This window comes from Melospiza melodia, chromosome Z (genome assembly GCF_035770615.1).
Source record: "Melospiza melodia melodia isolate bMelMel2 chromosome Z, bMelMel2.pri, whole genome shotgun sequence".
NCBI classification, from domain to species: domain Eukaryota; kingdom Metazoa; phylum Chordata; class Aves; order Passeriformes; family Passerellidae; genus Melospiza; species Melospiza melodia.
In genome coordinates this window covers 64,676,966-64,698,459 of record NC_086226.1, presented here as the reverse complement: position 1 = coordinate 64,698,459, position 21,494 = coordinate 64,676,966, and the positions used below count along the sequence as shown (strand labels likewise).

Sequence of the window (21,494 nt, the reverse complement as noted above, 5' to 3'; positions counted from 1 at the left end):
CCTGTAGCTGTAGAAGAAGAAATTATAAGTGACCTCATCCCCTAAGTCACAGTTGTACTAATTAAATAGCCTTGCCCTTAATGGGTCACAGCTGTGACTAATAAAGGTAAGTGTGATAAAAGGTGTAGATTGGCTGATCAGGGAGATCCTTCCTCTTTGAGGAAGAAGATCTTAAGGAGGTAGAGGAGCATGCAGTCTGAAGGGTGTGTAGGTTACTCATGGCAGTGGAAGCAAGTTTTTGTATCAATGTCTCTGGGATGTGCATCTCACATTATGCTGCTTGGCTTGTCTCAGAGTACTTTTGGCACCAGCATTGGAAATCAGTTATTCAATTGCTTTCCCTGCCTTTCAAGATCTTCCTTGGAAGAGGGCAGAAGGCAAGGAGGCTTTCTCAGAACAGAGATGCTATTTGTAGGCCGCGAAGAACAAGCCCCATGTTTATGCTTTATTGAAAGACTGTGCAAAAGGAAATACTGCATCAGAAACTGAAGACTGTTTATTCAGTCCCAGCAAATGCTCTGATTGGTTTGTTTGGCTACTTTTTGTTGGCTTCTTTCTTTTTTTTTCTTTTTCTTTTCCCCCATAAATAATATAGACTGACAGTATAAACATTCCAGCGATCATTTGTAAAAGACCAGAAGAGCCCTTCTTTTAGAAGCCAAGAAAGAGGATTCAAATTCCAAAAGTGTCTTTGGAATCATCGAATCATCAGATTTACACAGCAGCCAATGACAACAACATTCAGTCAAGCTCAATAGGACTACTGTCTTCTTGACCATCTTCTGTGTCATTACTTTCTGTGTCATTAAGTTCCCATCAGACTGTTTAAAAGATTTCCTAGCAATCCTCCGCAGGATGAGGTCTGTTTGCGTGGAACTCTGAAGAAAAGCTGTCCTATTCTATCTAGGTACTCATTATACAGGGGGTCTTTTTTCAGCGAAGTTGTGTGATACTGTTCACACAATACTGTTCGTACTGTTAGTTTTCCTCCATGAGCTGCCAACAAGAGAAACCAGGTGAATTCTAGCAGTGGTTGCATGAAGGGTGGGCCCTTCTCTATGGAAGGATGTTTCTGTGTGTATGTCATAAAAACAACTGATGCGCTGGTCTTATTTTTTAAGCAGAGAAATTGTAGTATTGCCTGAGCTACACTGTGGTATTTGTGGGATAAGGAGTATTCCACCAGCATGTTTGCACAGCCCTGACCATCTGTTGAGTGCAAGTGATACTGAGATTCTCTACAGTTTTGCTCTCTCCATAGGGTAGTAGTACTGGTAACTGGTGTAGTTCTGGATGTTCATGTATTCCCGATTGCCCACTGGACTATTCTAGTGCTCTGGATATGAAAGCCACTGTTTCACGAGAATTTAGATCCATTAAACTAAACAATTTAGCCAAGTTTTCTAAAAGGTGACTTCTCCAAAGACTCCAAAACCAGCATGGAGTGATCTATTACAGCGACCTGATGAGGGTCTTCAGGGTGAGAGAAATGGACGAGAATCTTGGTTCATGATCAGAAGGCTGTATTTATTGATATATGATATATAATACATTATTACTATACTAAAAGGAATAAAGAGAGAAGTTGCAGAGGCTGCTAAGCTAAGAATAGCATAGAAAAGAATGAATAACAAAGTTCTGTGTCCAGCAGAAAGCAAGGACCAACTCTCCTGTGAGTGGTCAGCAAATCCAAACACTCACAGAAGACCAATCACCGCTGCACCTGTTGCATGCCACACCAGCCAATAACAATTGTTTACATTCTTCTTCTGGGGCCTCAGCTTCCCAGAAGATGAACAAATCCCAAAGAAAGGATTTCTATGAAAAAATGTCTGCGACAGTGATCAGCAGCACTGTTTTTCTGGTTATGACTGACAAATAGTAAGCCCCTGAATACATTAGTTCTCTTGCTTCTGCATGTTTTCCTTGTGACATATACCTGAAGAAGAGCGCCCGGTACATCTGGTGATGGCCTGATGTGATCGACGTGATAGCGAGAAGACATGGTAAGAAGGAAGGCAGAGATAAGGCAGCCCGAGAGTTGCCCAGGATAAGACAGCCGGGAGCTATGGAGAAATATGGCTTTTGAGTCATAGGAAGGAACACAGCCTGGAGTTGCAGGGAGACAGTGGCCAAAAAAAAAGAGCTGCGAGAAACGAGAAACAGCATAGCTGGGAGAAGAGCTGCAGAAATCCGGGTTTTGATTGTAAAAAGAGGTACGGCCGCAGTCCGGCAGGGCCCTGGCGCAGTGCCGCGTTCCCCTGGCTCCTGCTGGGTGCACGGACGCCCGGCCCACTGGCAAGCGCCCTGCTGGCCCTGGCTGCCCCGGCTCCTTCACTGCTCCGACCCGAGGGCGCGGCAGGGCGGTGTGGCTAAAGCAGCCGGCAGCAAGACGGGAGCAGCAACAGAGCTCCGAGAGACAGAATCATCAACATGGTGACCACAGAGAGCTGTGAGACACCAAATTGACTACGGAGAGGTAGTCAGCTCAAGAAGCAGAAACAGAGCAGTTTTATATGCTAGTAAAACATAGGTATTTTATTTAAATATTTGTATAATTGTTAATCCTAAGCAGAACATGTAAATATGTCTCCTTAAACATGCTTTTTTAATTAAAAGTGGGATATATAGGTGACCTTGCCCCTGATAAGTCCCAGTAGTTCTAATTACCAAAGAAAAAGAAAAGCCTTGCCCTTAATGGGTTACAGCTGTGACTAATAAAGATAAGTGTGATAAAAGAGGTGGGTTGGCCAGTCAGGGAGAGCCTTGAGGAAGAAGACCTTGAGCAGGTAGAGGAGCCCTGAGGAATAAGGAACAATCCAGAGAGGCAAAGAACAAAACAAGAATGAGAGTTGCTGCTGAAAAAGATCTGCTGTGAGGTCAGTCTGAGTCTGATGGAGTTAAGAGACTGGCTTGCAGTCATAGTTGAGCTAGGTGAAAGTCTGTGGTCAGAGGCAGCAAGGAAATACTTGGAGTCATTTTCCAGCAGGAAATAGCCAGCAGTCAGAATCTGCCAGAGAAACCAACAGTAGAAGCTCGCTGTAGTCAGAGTCAGGATGGCTAGGCTCTAAAGAAGAATAAACTGAGACCCTTTTCACTTTGTTAAATGAGAGTCTGTGTCTTGGCTCGTTTCTACCCCTCACAAGAGGTCTGCTGCAACAGATTCCCACCACAGACCACTGACACAATGGAAATCTAAGCACTGGAGTGTTGAAGTGCATTAGGAATAAAAAAGGTGAGTGAGATTTCACTGGTGGAAATGAAGCACTGAGGGCCTGGTAACACTTCATAGGGCATTTCATAGGAGATCCCATTGGATAGCTTTCTCTTGGCACAATTGCAGCTTTTCATTAAGGGCTCTGGTAAACGAGGCAGTTTGTTCACTGGAGAGAGATTAACAATAGAGGTACTATTTGCACATAGAGGAGTAGGAGAGGATTTCCTACTCTCATGACATCTAGACAGGGTAAAAAAGCCCATCAACCTCTGTGTTCTTTGCTATGTTATCCCTTTCTTCCATGTTTGTGTGCAGAGAATTGAACTACTTGCAAATGGGTGAAAAGGACAACTTTTGTGAGATGTAATTTAGCTCTGTGCTCTCACTTGCACTAGCAGTCAGGGTATATCCATCACGATGCATTTTCTCTCTGCCCTCGGAGGCAGGAAAATATGTCAGGGAAGCATCCATCCTGACTGTGCCATGTCATAGGAGATCTGATCTTCTCTCTTCAAGAAGCCTTGGAAGCAACTAAGTAGAGTATTCTTTAATTGTGATTGCTGGTTTTATTCAGCATGTTAATTTTCCTGGGGGAAAATTGAGGAATCAAAAAGCAAAATACTAGTACAAACATCTTGGGAAAATAGGCAGTATCCAATTTTTCACTGAAAAGTAGTTAAGAACACTCTCTCATGTTTAGGCATAACAATAAGTAAAATGTTACAGAAAAAGTCTACCATTAGTGTGCAGCAAAGGAATTCCTACTGCTCTTCTGTCCATCTTTAATGCTCTTTGAGCAAAATGTGTATGTATAGGAAGCATAAAATGTGGACCTCTTTTCAAAAAGCATGTTTTCCATTGCTTTCTATAATGTGCCCCTTGTTTTTAATGAAGTTTTAGATGTCAGAGCAACTACAAGCAATTACTAGTCAGTACAGGGAATGAAAGGGTAGTGCTGCAGTGAATGTCCAAGGTTGTTACATTTACCAGTCACCAAATGCATGTAGCAAGCATGTAGTAGGAAACAGGTGCCTCTTAGGTAAGGGTTAGGGACTGTGTGTGCAAGTTCTTTAGACATGTACAGTGGCAAAGTGAAAACTGGTATCTTAGACCAGCCACGTGATAGATGGTAAATTGCCTGGGCTCTGGAGATTGTTTCTTCTACCAGCTTTCTGGATTAGTTTACTCCCCACTTCATCCTGATCTGTCAGATGAGTAACATGTTCTGCCAGAGTCCTGAGCTCAGTAAGGGAGTGTTAGTGCCACTGCAACACAAACTATGAACAGCGTAAGTCCAGGCTTACTGTGTGAAAGGGTGTTGCACATTGCCTGTACACCAAAGGTTTAAATAAGATTTTGAATATGGGTTGTTTTCAAATGAGCATTCACAGGAATCTAGTCTGGGTTAGTCTTCTACACTATTCCAAATATGCAAGGAAAGACACTGGTGGTCAGCAAAGACTTCTGCATTTACTGCAAGTTATATCATTACTCTTGAAAGGGACAAGAATAATCCTTCCACTTCAATGATGCAAACAGTTTTTCTTTCTCGTGCTCTGTACAGCAACTATAAGCTGATCACAGATTATCTACTTTGGAAGAAGTTCTCCAAAAGCATTACGTAGTCTGGTGCTGAAGGTGCAGTGTTGGCAGTGAAGAGTTTTACTTATCTCAGACAATTTATTCTTCAAGTCCCTTTCCTTCGGTTCCTGTGGCACAGTCGAACAAATGCTTTTATTCTGCAAGAAAACAGTAGTGTTCCTTGACAATACATGTTTATGAGTTTCTACCTGGGACTAAGAGGAGGATCTGAACTCCGAAGTCAATGCCCTCTCCCAGGAGTGACAACAAGCCTCCGCTGAACCCCATTTAACCAGTAGATGGCAGAACGTTCATCTTTGTTTTGCTGCTGAAAATTAAGTTCAATGAATGTAACTGCAATTTTCTGAAGACTCATTTAAAGAAAGACACTTAAGGAAACCAGTGCTAAGATCAGAAGCAAATTATAACATATTTATTAAAATATGCCAACCACAGAATTTCCTTTGGAGGATGCACAATCATCTGATTAAAGAGGGAGATGCAGTAGGCCCTCACTTAGCTCAATAATCAGAATCTGCTATGGTATTTCTGAGACGTCGTCTGGGAGCTCTCAAAATCTCTTTTTTCAGACTTTTACTCCTACAATTGGAACAGCTTAAAACAGTCATGACTAACAATGGAATCTCACCACTAACTCCTTCATGAGCCACCAAACATATTTTCCAAACCTATTGTACTCAGGACAAGCTGTAAGCCATAACCTGCAAGCTACTGTCTCACTGTCTCTTCAGTTCATTCACAGATGGCTTCCCAGAGTCAGGAACACTTTTGCTGAGTGTTGAACACATTTGAATATATAAATTCATATGTTTTGTAGAACATACTATGTTAAGTTATATACCCTTAATGTGCTGCTTATAGGGACACAGCACTCCAGAGCAAACCTCAACAAGCTTTTTCATTATACTACAGAGAGCCAGGAAAAGCAGGACACATGCAGACACTTCTTTTTGCTGACTGCTCCAAAGCTGGGTCCTCTAGGCTGCCAGCTCAAGTTTATTGCCTCCCTGTCAGACCTATCCTAGCCCAGCCTGAGACTGATTGCAGCAATCCTGTGATTGCTGCAATCCTGTGATTGCTGCAGCCTCAGTGATCAGCTGAGCCTGCGTGGCTGATTGCTACAACACTGAAGTCTACTGCTGTATGTTAAGGCTTTATTGACTGTAACAAGCTGAAAACAATCTCTTGGCAATTCAAAGCATTTTAAACTCCTTGACAGGATTGGAAAGAGTGAAATATATTGAGACACAATAGTGAAGTCAGCAATTGAACAGGTATGATATGCTCCCTGGACTTCCAGGATGTTGGTGAATAACCTCAAAGAACACTCCAAAAGGAATCTGATATTAGACAAACCTTCTTGGAAATGGATTTCAGTAAGACAGAAAGGACAAAGGACACATAGTTCCTCATCTATTGTGAAATAATTTAATGAAAAACCCTAAAAGCACTCTAGAATAGGCATGATTGCAACATGAAAGGCATTGTTATTCCTATTTGCATCAATTTTCACTGCAAGAACAGAAAATAATTTTCTTTAATCCTGATTTAGCACAATGCATGATTGTCCAAGAAAACTGTTGGACATCCTTGCAATCTGATCCTAAACCCATGAACTCATTTCAGTAAACATCTTCTTACAAACAATAGATCTAATATAGTTCTCACCTCCTGGCAGCCTTGGGGGAAAGGCAAACCCTCACTTTTTTAGTCATGTGCTAAATAAGATACCTTATTGTAAACTGAGCCCAGTGAGAAGAATAGCAAAATGCTGGAAACACCAGCAATAACATTCAGACAGCATTGCCATTAACCCTTGAATGAACAGCCTGTCTTCCAATCCCATTATAGCCTCTGTGTCCTTGCAAAGAACAGGCAGAGGCTGAAGCAGTTGTGTCTCTCTTTCTGGGACACAGAATCTTCCCTTCTAGTATCTATCAACCTCAGGGGCCTTCCCTCCCTGCAGAACAGAAAGTACAAACCTTGCAGATATGCACTGGGAAAAGTCAGAGCTGATGTATGGATTTCCCATTTCTGTTGCTGACCTGCTATTTTCACTAGTCTTTGCTTTTTGTCCAAGAGATTTTAGGTCAATCAGATTTTGCAGCAATTGCTTTGGTATCTAGGTATGGAGGATTTTATTCATGATTCAAAACTTAGTGATATACATGGGCCTTGGAAGTCTCGTCTGTTAGAAACAGCAACAACAACAACCAAATTAAAATAAAATTTTAAAATTTTATTTTTAAAGGAAGTGACCCAGAGAAGCATTATGGGACCTAATCCCACAAAGAGGAACATTTTTGAAATGCCTTTATTACTATTAGTTATATAGAAAAATAAAAAGGTCTATCAAATAATGAAACATCTAAAGCTCGAAGAGGTTTTAGAAATTCTCTGGCTTTTCAGACCATCAGATTAATCTACTATTTTGTGGTGTCATGTAGAAACATGGGCTTCCACCTTCAAGAGCCAAAAGCAAAACTACAAACATAACTGTGTTCTGCCAAAGTCAGTCTTAGGAAGCTCTCTGGCCAAAGGTTTGAAAACAATATTATGAATTAATGTCCAGTTCCATGTTAACCATCTGGTAAAGCAAATCATATGTTCTAAAAACCAATAGAATTCTAAAAGAAGAACTTAGTGCAAGTGAATTATTCCAGTTGGTATTTATGCTGAACAGAAAGCAGGCTAACCTGGAAGCAATTTTGAGCAATAACTCAAAAGTACTATATGTTGCAGATGACAGGCTATTTAGAGGTATCAGGTCAGAGAATAGCAGGTTTAACTACAGATGGTCCCTAAAAGTCTCAGCTGTTCCAGTGAAATCAACACCAGGTATGTCAAAGCCAGGATTTCCATATGAAGTTTAAAAAAAATCCTACTCAATGTCTCTTGTTTGCTAGATCTTGGGGTCCTTCCCATTGATTTCTTCTGGTCTGACAGTTCCAGCTGGATAGTGTATGTAGGCAGGAGGATCTGTCAGCACAGGTCAGTGTGCAGGAATCCAGCCCACAAACATCCAGGTGAGACATCATGGGCATTTTCTATGTTTCATCCTTCTTTTACAAGTTGAGCTAAGCACTTGCATTTTCACTTACCTGAGACTTGCTCCTCTGCAGCAAAGCTAGCAGGTAACTCAGTTTGCTCTTAGCCTAAGCTTTCGTCAGGTAAAACCAAAACATTATGGACCTTTTTTTACTCCAACTGTCAGTGGTTAGCATGTCTCCTAGCCAGTGACCTCCAAGACCTCACCAAGACTTACAGAATATTTACATTCCTTACATGCAACTCTTCTTTACTATGTATACCATTATTTTCCTGGAATGAGATACTTTTTAGTTTTCTTAATTGTTAAGCAAAGTTTCCTGTCTGACTATCCAGGAACGACTCTGGCAGGCACACTCCATGCGACCATGTGAGCTGGAACAGAGGTCACTTCACAATGGTGGCTCCAGTGAGCTGAGAGGTGCCCTGTTTGACTCCTACACACCACACTCTCACCCAGTCAGACCAGAATTCCTTACTGGCTGGACCCCAGGCTTCCCATGACAGAGTCTCAGACTCCTGGATTCTTACAATGGTTTAATCATGGTGCAGTGACAAAATAACAGCTCAGGCTGGTGTCTCTGAGGAGGGACCCTGAGCAAAGCAAACCCTGGGCTTTTATACCCTCACAGTCAAAGCGTGTGAAAGCCTGGGGTCTTCCAGCTGAACCATTGGCTCCTGCTGTGTCACTCAGTGTCTGCTTACCTAGCTGGGCCACAGGGTTTTTGTTGGGTCAATGCCAGTTCCTAGCCTCTTACTACTGGCTCCTGCTTTCCAGAGCTCAACGTGCTGTCCCACTGCAGCTGTACCTTGACTAGTTGCACTGAATGTATTCCTCAACATTATTCAGGCCCAAACCATATACTCTTCTACTGGGAACACACTGGACACTGATAAAGACTCACGGCACTCAGCTATGGGGGTGATGTAAATTATGTCCTCTAGGATGTTCTCTGCTCTGATATTGTTCTTTAATATTGACGTCATGATATTGATCTTGACCAGCTTGTAAGTAACAGCCTGTTTCTGCCAACAGCCAGGACAATCAGCTCTCCTCCTGCCAAGAGAAACAACAGGACGTCGCACTCCCACTCCAGGATGAGGATGCAGCCCTGTGTGTCAGGTGGTGTCCTGAGCGACAGCTGTTTCCAGGCTTCACTGGCAGCACCTCTGGACTCCGAAGCCTGGGCAGGCGCTCGGCCGTGAGCACATGGTGCACTTACGGTGGGCGCAAGGCACATCACTGCCGCACCCTGCTGCCCATGTCACAGTGCCCGTCTTTCCGATAGCTCTCACCGCAGCAGATCTGGCCTTGACCTCGGTACCACCCTCCTACCCACCCTTCCACACTCGCAGCGCTCCCTCTCCTCCTCCTCCATCCAGGGAAAGTGGCTGGCTGAGGAAAGTATTGAAACCAAAATTTCTTTTCTCACCCTGTTATGAAAGTTCTCAAGGCCTCCATGTTTGTCAACTTTTGCTTTCCCATACCAGCCAAGGACAGAATGTTTACCTGTTATGAAAAAACAGCCTGAGAACTCTGCTGTTTACAGAAACAGGCTGTGAGAATTTGCTCCTCACAGCTGCCTTTTACTTTTCCATCAGCTGTATATGATTATGGCATGTCTGAACAAAACTCTATAAATGGTCTATAAGCCATTTCTGAGCAAAATTCTCCAACAGAAAGCAGCGGCTCTCTCCGGGGCCAGGGCTGCGGGAGGGAGGGGTGAGCTCACCAGCCCCGCGCGCCCTCCGCCGGGCTGGCCATCCGCTCGCTCGTCCTCCCGCTCGTCCTTCGTCCTCCCTCCCTCCTCCCTCCCGCTCGGGGGCTGGCGGCCATCCCGCCGCCGCTCCGGCCTTGGGGCGCGGGGCGGAGCCCGCCGCCACCGCCCCTTCCCTGTGCCTGCGCCCGGCGGCCCCTGACGGCGAGCAGCAGCAGCGGCAGCGGCGGTGGTTTGTGCTCCTCGCTCCCCGGTGAGTGCGGGCTCCGCCGCCTCGCTTCTCTCCCCCGCCGGCCCCGGCGGCTCGGGTGCAAGGGAGCCGCTTCTCCGGCCGCGGCGTGCCCGTTCCCGGCGGCCGCGGGGAAAGGTTGTGGGGTGGAGGGGCGCCCCTCGGGGCAGAGCCGGGCGGGAGCGGGCCCGGGCGGAGGGCGGGCACCGGCGGCTAGCAGGGCCCGTTGGCAGGACGGGGGATCCTGCCGGCTCCCGGCCCCGGCTCCCGCGGTAGCGGCTGGAAAGAGTCGTTGGATGCTGCGGAGGGAAGGCGGCTGTGGCGGAGCAGCCCCTGCGAGCCACCATCTCGTAGCGGCGGCGGGCTGTGCGGCCCCCGCGGCGGCTCCGGGCCCCGGCTGGCGACATCTCCAGCACCCTGCTTGGGGCCGGCTCACAGGGAGTACAGGGGGCGGCTTTTGCAGAGCGGTGAAAGAGGAATAGATTTAGCTCGGGAACAGCGGGCGTGGAGGAGAAGTTGTGCTGCCCTGTCCTCATGTAGGTGAAGCTTTAACGTTGATTTTCCTCCTGGAACCGCTCGAGCCTTGTCTGTTGGTATTTCAGTAGTATCTAAACAGTGGAGGATAGTGCGAAGTATACCTATTAAGCACACAGCAACTCCTCTGTGTTGGAAAAAACCTCAGTAGATCTGCAACATAGGTAGGGAAAGGATGAAAGAAAATAATTGGAAGGTGATGGCTATAAAATGTTGTGTTTTAATAATTTTGGGTGACAGAATAATCTGTTTCATGTTCGTGGCACAGACAGCAGGTGCAGGTGTTCTGTAACAGTCCTGGAGGTCATAGCACAGATGCAGGTATTTGCCTTCTAATTTAACTGGACTTAGGACTGTGGCGGTGGAGATGCCCAGTTTCAGTAACTGGATCAGGTATATTTGGATCAGACCCTGTTCACGTTCAGTATGTTTCCACTTCTCATCATATCACCACAGTTCCCATTTATTTTTTAACTGGAGGTTGTACTTTGATATTTAGTTTCCACCTCTAAAGCTAGTAAAGGTGGGGGAAGGGGGGATAAAGGGCAGGACAGAGAGAGCTGAACTTTAGTATTTTTTAATATCAGCAGGAAACTTGGTCTAAACCCGAGGATTCTCTCTCCAAACAATTGGAATTGCATTAATATCTCTGAGCACTCAGTGCTGTTGCTATTGTTCAGACTGGCTTTATCAATCCGCAAAACCGAAGTAAAGGAAGACCACCCTAGTGAAATATTAACACTGGAATGTTTATTTTAGTAATGCTTTGCTTAAAAGCAATTGTGCTGTATCAGAATGTCCTAATAAACTTCTGGGGATTGTTACTGCTTCAAAGAAAGTAAGATGAGTGTAATGGGCATAGAGTAGGAAGTGCAGCTGAGTCTTGTGCCTTCCAGATCTGTGGTGTGTGTGAAGATTTATTAGGAAAATTATCAATACTTTACTCTTCTCAGACTTTATAAGATAGAGGAGGTTCCTGGAGAAGCTTTCCATGTAAAAAGAAGTCTGATCACTTAGCTATGCTTTACAGAGAACAACATGCAGACTGTTGCTGAATTGAAAAGACCACAGGGCTTTCAAACTGCAGGTTTTTGTCATATCATATTTGTAATTTAGCATCCTTCTTTCTCTCTGGTTGTCTTTGGCCACTCCAGCTTTGATGCTAATTGTTTTTATAGTAATAGTAGAAGAGCCAAAACAATAAATGCAGAAAAGTAAAGAAAAATAACATTTGAATAGTAAGAAATGGAACAAATCTGTTTTGCTAGTGTTTTCCAGCATAGACTCTCGCTGTAGCACAGTGAGAGTAAGAGCTGGAAATTTACTCCCTCCTTGGAGTAACAATCGACTTAAGCTAAATGGAAAGGTGTTAATTGAAGAGTGGTCCCTTTGTGTCTTGAAATATAGAGAAGGTAGAGAGGAGTCTTAATTGTGTGAAAATGAGATCATTTTTTTTCGGGGTTTTTGCATTCGCTGCTGCCTTAGGGATTGATTAATTCAGAAGATTTCCTCTAGGTTTTTGGCACTTTCTTGAAAGAATTGGGACATCCCACAGCTGTAGGGTCAGGACTTCAGATGCTTGTGAAAGAGGGTGTTAATTTTGATTGTTAGGGGTTTTTTTTGCCTACCCTTTCTGTGTGAAAACTGTTATAAAAAAGGTGATTTAAAATGTTTAGTGGAACTTAGTTTGCCTCCCCAGAAAGCTTGGCCAGAAAACTCTGCTAACAGCTAGTTTGAGTTCATGAAATTGTATCAGACACACACTTGTTCTCCTTACAGACCGAAGCCGTGGGTGTTTGAAAGCTGGATTCATTTGCACAAATAGTTGAATAGCTGCTGAGATTACCGGTAGAAGTTTTTGGTGTGAGAAAGTTATCTTTATTTTCAGACAACAACTTCAGTCTTGAAATCCTGTGTGTGAAAGTTAGGACCCCGCAGTGTCAGATTATTTCACAACAGAAGTAATCCTCTCATCAGTTCTTCATCCTGAAAGGATCCTTCCACCTGTGTATCATCAGTAGGTCTGAAACAGTTCAGATTTGAAGTTGCAGAAGAGGAGTTTTCAAGGTGCAGAGAGAGCAGTTTATAGAGCTCATATAAAGATAATGGCATGAGTACAGAGCTGATTCACAATACTCTCATTTTGTTTGTCTTTCCCATGCAGCTCTCCTGCATTTCTTCACCCTTCATAGGAGTCTTTTGAAACTTACAGACCAATGCCTTTTGACATTGAACCAAAATTCTAGAACAAATCTTTGTACACATGCTCTGTATTCCACACTTCTTGCAGCACTTCCATGTTCTTTTTTTTTTTTTTTGTAACTAACACTGAAAGCTAGTTCTTTGTTAAAACTGGTCCAAGCTGCATATTTGTTAATGAACAGTCTAAGAGTACTAGTGTAGGGTAAAAAAGCAGCAAGTTTGTATAGAGGTAGAAAGTAGGTTAAAGCTCAGAGCTGCTCTCCCAGGAGGTAGGAAAGAAATTTCAACACTTTATTTTTCAGTGTTTGGTAGTTTCCAAATAAGCTTCCTTTTATTCTTGGGTGTAAGGCTGCTCATTTCCCTGTAGCAAAAAATAAAAGTTAGTCTCTACTTTTATCTGGGACACTCAGTGGTGAGTGTGCTGAGAAAGCATTCCCTTAACACTTACACCTGCTTAGTTATGACCTGGATTTTGTTAAGACTAGATTGCATTTCAGAGGCTGTGTGAGAGCACAGGAGAGACACTACATATGTGTGCTTACCTGGGTTGCCAAAGGCTGGTGAGATCTATACAAGAGAAGTGTTTGGACTGTCCCTCTAAGCTATGTTGAGGTGAGAGAGGAGGTAGCATTTGGCTTTCTGGAGTGATGATGTGAAGGAGTTTAATATCTACATTTTGGAACTGGGCACCTAAACTTCCAGCTCACTTGGAGTCAGAGTTACTTTCAGACCTCAATGTTTGATTTCACAAACTTGATCTCTGACCTAAACTTTCAGTTCCAATATGTGTGATACAGGATTGCTAACAAAGTGCAATGGTCATGACAGCTCATGACAGCTGCTGAAATACACAGATTATGGGAATATGCAATTAGCAACCTGTTTGGTGTGTTGGAAGTTTAGCACTTTATGGATCTGAAGTAAGTATTTTAGCATTGCTGTCAAAAGTTTCAGGCAGCAGGAGAAAGCAGGAGCATCTGCAATCCAAAGCTCTGTTTGTTTTAGTACAGTGTTTCTCTTGAGCATTAAAGTTGAAAGGGGTTCTCTGAAACTTTGCCTAGAGGTTGTTTAAGAAACCTTCCTTTTTCTATTACTGCATTTTTTCCCGTGTAGAATACCGATGTAGTTTATACTGGCAGAATAGTTGCTCAGTCATCAAATTGTTAGTGGACTTCTCTTTAAGGATCTGTGTGTAATGATGGACCTTTGTGTGTAACGAAGAAACACAAAGATTCTTTCTGGAGTCTCTTTAAACACTGAAATCTCCTCAGTGTCTGTTAGCAGCAATGGAACAGCATTTATTTGTTACACAGTGGCCTTATCTGCCACAGGTAGAGTGTTAAATAATAAGAGCTTCTCTAAATCAAAAGAAGAAACGGGTGTTTATTGCAACAGTAATTGCACTCATCTGTCCTTTGTACGTCCAAGAGTAATTATAGCATTTTATATTTTTATGAAACAAGACTCTGCTTGTTCTACCTCTGGTGTTGAAGTCTATCCAAATGCTGGGGGCATGTGTGGGCTTGAGGGTTTTTTTGCTTATGGTTTGTTTGGTTGGGTTTTTGCCATTTTTTGGTGGGTAGGTGGGTCTTTTTGTAATTATGTTGTCATGTGTCTGGTCATCTCTGTCTGTCTGTTGATTTACCCAGTGTAACAAAAACATTTTTCTTAGGCAATTTGAATATTTAAACAAAAAAAAAAATTCCTGCCACATGAATGTATTTATTAGGACTCTTTTCCTAAACTGACTTGAATTATGGATGGATTTACTTAGTGAAGTTTTACTACTTTAAACACCGGACTGATACTGAAGAGAGGTTGCCTTTCCATTAAGGCTTTTGTCAACATGCTTAACATGGGTATTCTCCTTCCTTGGTTTTTGGGTAATGTAGGCATGCACAGAACTTGGTGCAATTCCAATGTGATGGAAATTCCTACATGCTGGACCTCCTCAGAGATCTTTGTTCGTGGCTATGCCATCTAAGACTCAGGAAAACTGGAACGAGTCATCAACATTTTTAATGGGGGCTCCTTGTTGAGTAGAATGTGAAGCCATGAGAAGAGCTATGAGAGGTTTTAGAGGCCCAGGGGAAATGAGGAATAGCCATTAATTAAGTAAGTGCTGTTCAGTTATATTTAACTGCTAGTAATGTCATGAAGTGCATGCTCAATGTTGTGATGTAGAATTTAAAACTCAGTATCCTGCTGCTCTGCTGCAGCTCCGCTTATATTTTTTAAGTTGCTTGCTTTTGCTATTTGGAGGTGCTTGTTGCAAACTTAGCAGCTAAGTACAGATGCATACAGTGGCACTCATTTGAATGGACAAACCCAAGGGAAATAACTTGTGGGCATAGGAGTGATAATTGCATCAAAAGGTGGTAAGATCAGATTCAGCATGGATGAAAAATGTTGCATTTTTCAAGCAAGGCCATGGGTATTGCCTATGTCCTGCCTTCTCACCAGGAAAGGACTTTTACCATGGTGTTCCTGCCAGCTCACCTCTTTTTTTTCCCAGTTTTCAGTTGGAGGTTTCATCACAGAAACATCATATTTTGTCATGTTTCTTCAAGTACCAACAAGTCTGAGCCTTCCCCTTTTTCTTGATGACTGATAAAATTGCATCTTTGCTTTGCCTGAGTGTAATCTTTTTGAGCATTTCTAGAGTCTGGTGAAATGTTGAAATTAAATTGCTTCTTTGCTGAGTGTGTGCTTCCCAGTGATGGCCAGGAATTTACCCATATTTCAGGAAAAAGAGCATTTAATACTTGAAAAAGAGCATTTAATACTTGAAATCTGTTTAATTAAGACACCTGGTGTTTAGTTTTATGTAGTGATGTCTAAAATTACCCTCTTATCATTGGTAACATAGGCACCCTTTCATAATTGGAAAGACAGCAACTAAGAAACCAAAGAAATAGAAATAGAAAGGAATAGAAAAAGCAATTGTTGAAACATGTTTCTCCAAGTGAGATTAAATATATGTCTGTAGTAAAATGCTGAATAACCACGGCTGTTGTGTTGCTACTTTATGCCCTGAAGCTTAGACAGAAGTTTTCTCATCCAGAGCCTTTTTTCCCTTCTGCAGATCAAACAATCTGTGTCTTTGGTTTTTTGTCAGGTACTTCTGCAATAAAAGTGGTTATTAAAAACATGAGTCTTCTGTAAACATTTGTGTTGTGTACTACAGGAAGAGCATAGTTTACTGTCAGCATGTGTGTAGGAAACCACTCCGTGTGCTGCAGTTTTCTCCTTTTCTGCATGGTGGGAGATGAGTGGGATGCTCTGATATCACTAACCCCCCAAAATAATACATATTGTTGATAGTATGGATCTGTTTACAGTCAATGAGTATATGTCATAGGAAGGGGACCAGGACACCAGCTGGTTCATCACAGGTCCAGTTTATTGAAGAAAGCATCAAACACTTATACAGCAAATAATAAGCTTATGAATATTCTGTAAGCCAAGCAATCTATTGGTTAAACTATACCATGAACTCTTCCTCATTCCTTAGGGGTTACATCTCTCTTTTCTCATGTCTCTTTGACCACTTGTTATCATACTACAGCCAGGCCCAAGGACACACTATCTAGCAGGTGCAGGACTTGGAATTAGCCACGGCTTTGTACTTTTCCAGTTTGTAGTCAGGTAAATTTCCCAACAAGTATACATGCTGCTGTGTTTTTTATAAAGAATCACTTCTTTTTCTGATGTGAGATTGCTGCTTTTAATCTGACTAGCTGTGCTCAGTTTCACCTTCAACTCTAAAGAGAGTAGAAAAAGATGTCTAGAACAGTTTTCAGACTTTCTCGGATATAGCAAGCGACTAAATACATTTTTCCTTTTCTGTGATCTTCATGAGATAATTTATGCAAGTGTAAAGGTATATTATTGTATTTTTTCAATTCTATTAATTTCAGTAAAATTTATTTGTTGTCTTTGTTCCAAGTTACAAAACTGCTTTTAAAAAGGATCTGAAGTAGAGTGAAGGAGTCCCTGTCAATCAAGAATGTGGTTTAAACTGAATCAAGTCCTTTTCCAATCAATGTTGTTGAGATGTGACCAGTATTGTGTTTATGTTTGATACTCAGAAAGGTCCAACAGCTGGAGATTTGAAAGCACACATAAAACATACCTTGAAATCTCCTTTATTATTTTTTTTTAATAAAAAAATATCAGTTTCTTACTTAAAACCTTTTTATGGCAATCCCCATGAGACTTTAATGTACTTTGAATGTGTCTGATGTAGTTGATGAACGAATAGGAGAAGACAAGGGAAGAGGATGGACAGACACCTTTTTCTTCTGTCCCCTTGGACTTGTGCACATTTTCTTATGTCGCGATCATCAAAGGATGTGTCCTTCAGGACGCCACAGAGATAACCACAGACAGTGCAGCCAGCAGGCATCTTTGCAATGATCTTTTGGTGCTGGTGAGCATCGGAAGTGTCCGTGGTAAAAGCTGAGTTTGGTGCCACACTCAATACAGATGAAGTGAGGAGTGTTGTACTAAGACTTTGTTTGTTCAAAAAGACTTCTTAGAGTATCACAGTGTAAAGCTTGTGTTTCCAGAGAAATTTGAACTGTGTCGTATATAGGGGTGCAAACAGCAAGAAACAGCTGTTGTGGCCAAGGGTTCATTCTCTGCCCTAAAGGGCAAGATGTTGCATTTGCACAACACTACTTCCTTTTTTTATATTTGGAAAGTTATGGCCTTATCCAGATAAATTTGTTCCTCCTGGTATTCACGGTTGCAATCTTTCTGTACTTCTGCTTCTCTGAGGGAGAGGGAAAAAACAGAAATCAGACTTTCTGTGGTGAGCTAATGTGCAGTCTGGGTGAATTGAGGTGTCTTCTAACAAGAGATTGAGTGTGGTGGCACAGTAATGAGCTACTGCATTGATGTAACAAGGTGAGTGGGAAAAAATATTGATAGGGAGTTCAGATTCATAGATGATCAGCTTTAGTGCGGACCAGATTGTGGGTGTTCTCAGATTTTCAATAGTAGGCACTAAGGAAGGGCTAAAATCAGAATGTTGTTTGTCTGGTACATTTCATACAAGTCATGCAACCCTTTAAGGAGGTTGCAGTATCTTGAGATTACCTCCGTTGGTCAGAGCATGGTGCTAATAATGCCAGGGTTGTGAAACAGAACATCATATGGGCCATTTACTTGGACTTTGTGATCCTTGTGTGCCTGCCAACTCGTAATATTCTATGAGTCTGTGTCAGTAATGAGATGCTCCTTTTTAAATGCTATTCTGCATTTTCACGTTTGAATAATCCTTTTTTTTTTTTTTAGTGTAATCTCCACACAAACGATTTTCAGGTTGTTGGGCAGAAGGTCAAGTGGTTGTTTTGGTATTTCTGAGCAGGTATCGATGTGGTCACAGGTTGGCCGTGGTCAGCGTGTGTGACCCTGCGTGCTGCACCAGTTCCAGGCAGATAGATGTCTGCTCACCCATGTTTGCCTGCAAAACACGAGTAAACATTCCTTGTTGTAATCAGAAATTAACCTGTATCAAGTTAATAAAAAAGTTAACCTGTATCTATTGCTAATGTGTATCAAGTTAATAAAAAGGTTAACCTGTATCTATCCAAGGACAACTTCAAAAGTTTTGGTCTATTCAGTGTGCAGAGTATCGCCCCCAGATTTCTTTTTGACAAATCACTAGTTTAGAGTTGTGTGCTGTGGCAAGTTGGTTTATAATTTACTGTGTGGAAATAGTAGTTGGTATGACTGAGCTTCCCTGTCTTGTGAAATTTACTGCAGTAATGCTGCTAGTCGGTATTTTTTTCTAGAGATTTTACCTCTTTTCAGGTATTTCTGAATGGCTTCCAGTTTTGTGACAGTGTTGTTCATGTCAGTGTGACTAGGCAGATGAAAAGAATTTGTGATTAGGGCTTGGTTAGCCAACAATTTGGCTTATTTGTATAAATCACTGGTGAGAGGAGATTTGTACTGAAGTATCTCATACCGTGAGCTGTTCAGGGAACAGGGTGATGTCTGATAAAGTAATGTTAACATGTAGATAATGTGTCATAACATCTTGAATTTCTGCTGTGATTTGCCAAGACATGGACTTGGATGGAAAATGTCCAAAGTGCAGTTTATACTTGGATAAGAATATGTGAACTGAGTATAGTGGACTCATGGTTATATCAAATTAATGATCTGCTTTATCTGTCAGGGGATATCCGAATATTTTCTATCAATGGCTACTCTTAAACTTTCCCATGAGAAATTGATATGAATAAAATAAAGTTCTCAAAGTGGAATGCAAAAGAGTAAATCTTAACAGGAGGGTAGCTGGCAAGAAGAGGAAGGAAGAAATTAATTTTGTTAATGCTCAGTTGTAGAAGCAGAGTTTGCTTAGAGGAATAGCTAGTAGCTCATGCTGATTAAAGATCATGACACCTAAAACTTTAGGGGCTTGTGTACAGGGTGAGTATTTGCAAAGCTGGGAAAAGGAGTTTCAGAAATAACTTGTCAGTGGAAATGTGAGAGATGATACATTTGAGGTTGTGTGTGTGTTTGCAGTCTGTTCGTCTGCCGACCTTCCAGCTTCCCTGGGCATTCAGCTTTTTGTCTAGAAACTTCCATTATTTTCTTTTCTTTGAAAGAATTCTGCAAATATTTCTTTCCCTACATTATCTTGCTGCTTTACACCCTGGACTTTCTTTTGTTACCATTTCTGCTATTTCTCTTAGGTGGTCTTCTAAGAAAAAACCTGAATTTGGAAAATACTTTAAAAACCCCCCATAACTGTGTTCCACATAGTAGTATTTCCTGAACATTGTGTGAAACTAGCAGGTGAGATAAGTAAATTAATTCTTTGGCCTTGCTGTGTCTGTTTTTAACAAGTACTGGACTTTGCACATCCTTTTGCACCAGTTTCCAAGGCCTGTCGTGTGTACCTCCTGCCTTGTTGTGAATTTTCTTGTTTGAAAACCTGAGGCAAGAGAAGATAATGGTACTTGAATGAAGACAGGAATAGTCTGTCTCTGGGAAAACAAGGGATCTGAAAATCAGGCCTTTGGTTATCTCTCTACTGAAAAAATTTTAATCGTGACTGGGAATGTTGCCAGGCACTGCAGGAGAACTGTTCTCCCTGTGAAATTGTTAGCTTGATCCTTGGCATGTGTTGGTCTAAGCCAGTGCTTCCAGAAGAGGCTTGGGCAGAGTTCAGGTCTTCAGTGTGTCCTAGGAAGTGTTCCATTAAGTAGTTTGTATATGGGTAACCTTTTCTGGACATTAAGAGATATTTCTGTAGTGAATTTAGGCCCCTTGCTGCTGGTTGGCCTTGCAATGGGGATTATCTTAGGGCCTTTTAATTTCTGTATGTGAACCTAAAAGTCCTAGGTCCCAGAGGAATGCTTTATCCAGCAAACCATTAAGCCACCAAAACCGGTAAATCGGTAAGCAACAACAGAAAAAGAAAATATCTCAAACTAAAATGACATTTACAGTAGAGCCTATGTAAATTTTTTTTTGTGGTGACCCTAACAAATCTTTCTGAAATTAGGAGAGTTCTTTTTGTCTCTGATAGCATTTATAATCTTAGTCTATAATACTTTATGTCTGAAATAATAGTGTTTTCTGGTTTTGTTAAATTGTTTTTAATTTTGAATGTAGATGTCTGTCAGTTAAGCTTTAGATCAATGCCACTTCTGATGGTTTTGGCTGTGATACAGTTAATTTTGTCCCTAACAGTTAGTATGGGGCTGTGCTGGGAATACATTTGATAAGGCAGGGGTGTTTTAGCTCCTGCTGAGCAGGGCTTAGGCAGAGCCAAGGCCTTTGCAGCTCCTCACCCACCCCTCCAGCGAGGAGGCTGAGGGTGTGCAGGGAGCTGGGAGGGGACACAGCTGGGACAGCTGACCCCAACTGACCCAAGGGGTGTCACACAGCGTGTGCCATCATGCTCAGCATACAGAGCTGTGAGGAGAAGGAAGAGGGAGATGGTTCAGGGTTATGGTGTTCGTTTTCCTAAATCACCATGAGACGTGATGGGGCCCTGCTGTCCTGGAGATGGCTGAACTGCTCTGGAAGAGGTGGATGTATTCCTTGTTGTGCTTTGCTTGCAGGTCTAGATCTTGCTTTATCTAACAAACCACCTCTGTCTCAACACATGAGTTTTTTCATTTTGCTGCTCTGATTCTCTTCCTTTTCCTGCCAGAAAGGAGTGAGGGAGTGGCTGTGGGTGCTTAGTTGGTGCCTGGGGTTAAACCACAACACACTTTAGAAATGAAACTGTGTTGTCATGGTGGTTTGTAAGTCACAGAGGCACAAATGGCTGTCTAGAAGCAGCATAAAGAAGAGAATAATGAAGACATTGAATTTCCTTTATGAAATTGTGTCCAGAGGAGGGCAACAAAAATGGTGAAGGTGTCAGAGCACAGGTTCTGTGAGGAGTGGCTGAGGGAGATGAGGTTGTTTAGCCTGGAGAAAAGGAGGCTCAGGGGAGACCTAACCACTCTACAGTTCTCTGAAAGGAGGCTGTAGCCAGGTGGGGACAGTCTGCTCTCCCAGGCAGCCAGTGACAGGATGAAACAGATTCTGAAGCTGTACCAGGGGAGGTTTATATTTGATATTAGGAAAAATATATTCCTGTCATTGGAATAGGCTGGCCAGGGAAGTGATGGATTCATCTTCAGAAGATGTGTGTGTGTGTGGCACTTGTGGACATGGTTTAGTGGTGGGTGTGGTGGTGCTCAGTTAGCAGTTGGACTTGATGGTCTTAGAGGTTGTTTCCAGCTTTTAAGATTCTGTGATTCTAAGCCATGTGGTATATCTGTATTTTTCACAATACTGCTGTCTTTTTCTGAGACCTTTTATCTCTGAGGATGAGTAGATTTGGGGTGGAAAGGGAATGATGACTGACAGTACCTTTTTCTCTGGTACAGGCCTTTGTGTATGGGATAGATGCATTGTAGGCTTGGGA

General features: G+C 42.4%; 1 protein-coding gene across 2 annotated transcripts in view; it reads left to right on the top strand.

Annotated features, from left to right (window-relative positions):
- The window catches only part of ACO1 (aconitase 1), a 56,247-nt gene that overhangs the window by 9,725 nt on the left and 25,028 nt on the right, over positions 1 to 21,494 (top strand). The window contains exon 1 of one of the 2 annotated variants that reach the window (XM_063180994.1): positions 9,771 to 9,838. The exons of the other annotated variant lie outside the window; for it this stretch is intronic. The gene's annotated coding sequence lies outside the window, so the exon portion shown is untranslated. Of the gene's footprint in view, positions 1 to 9,770; positions 9,839 to 21,494 lie in introns of those variants that run through there. 2 annotated transcript variants of the gene reach the window in all.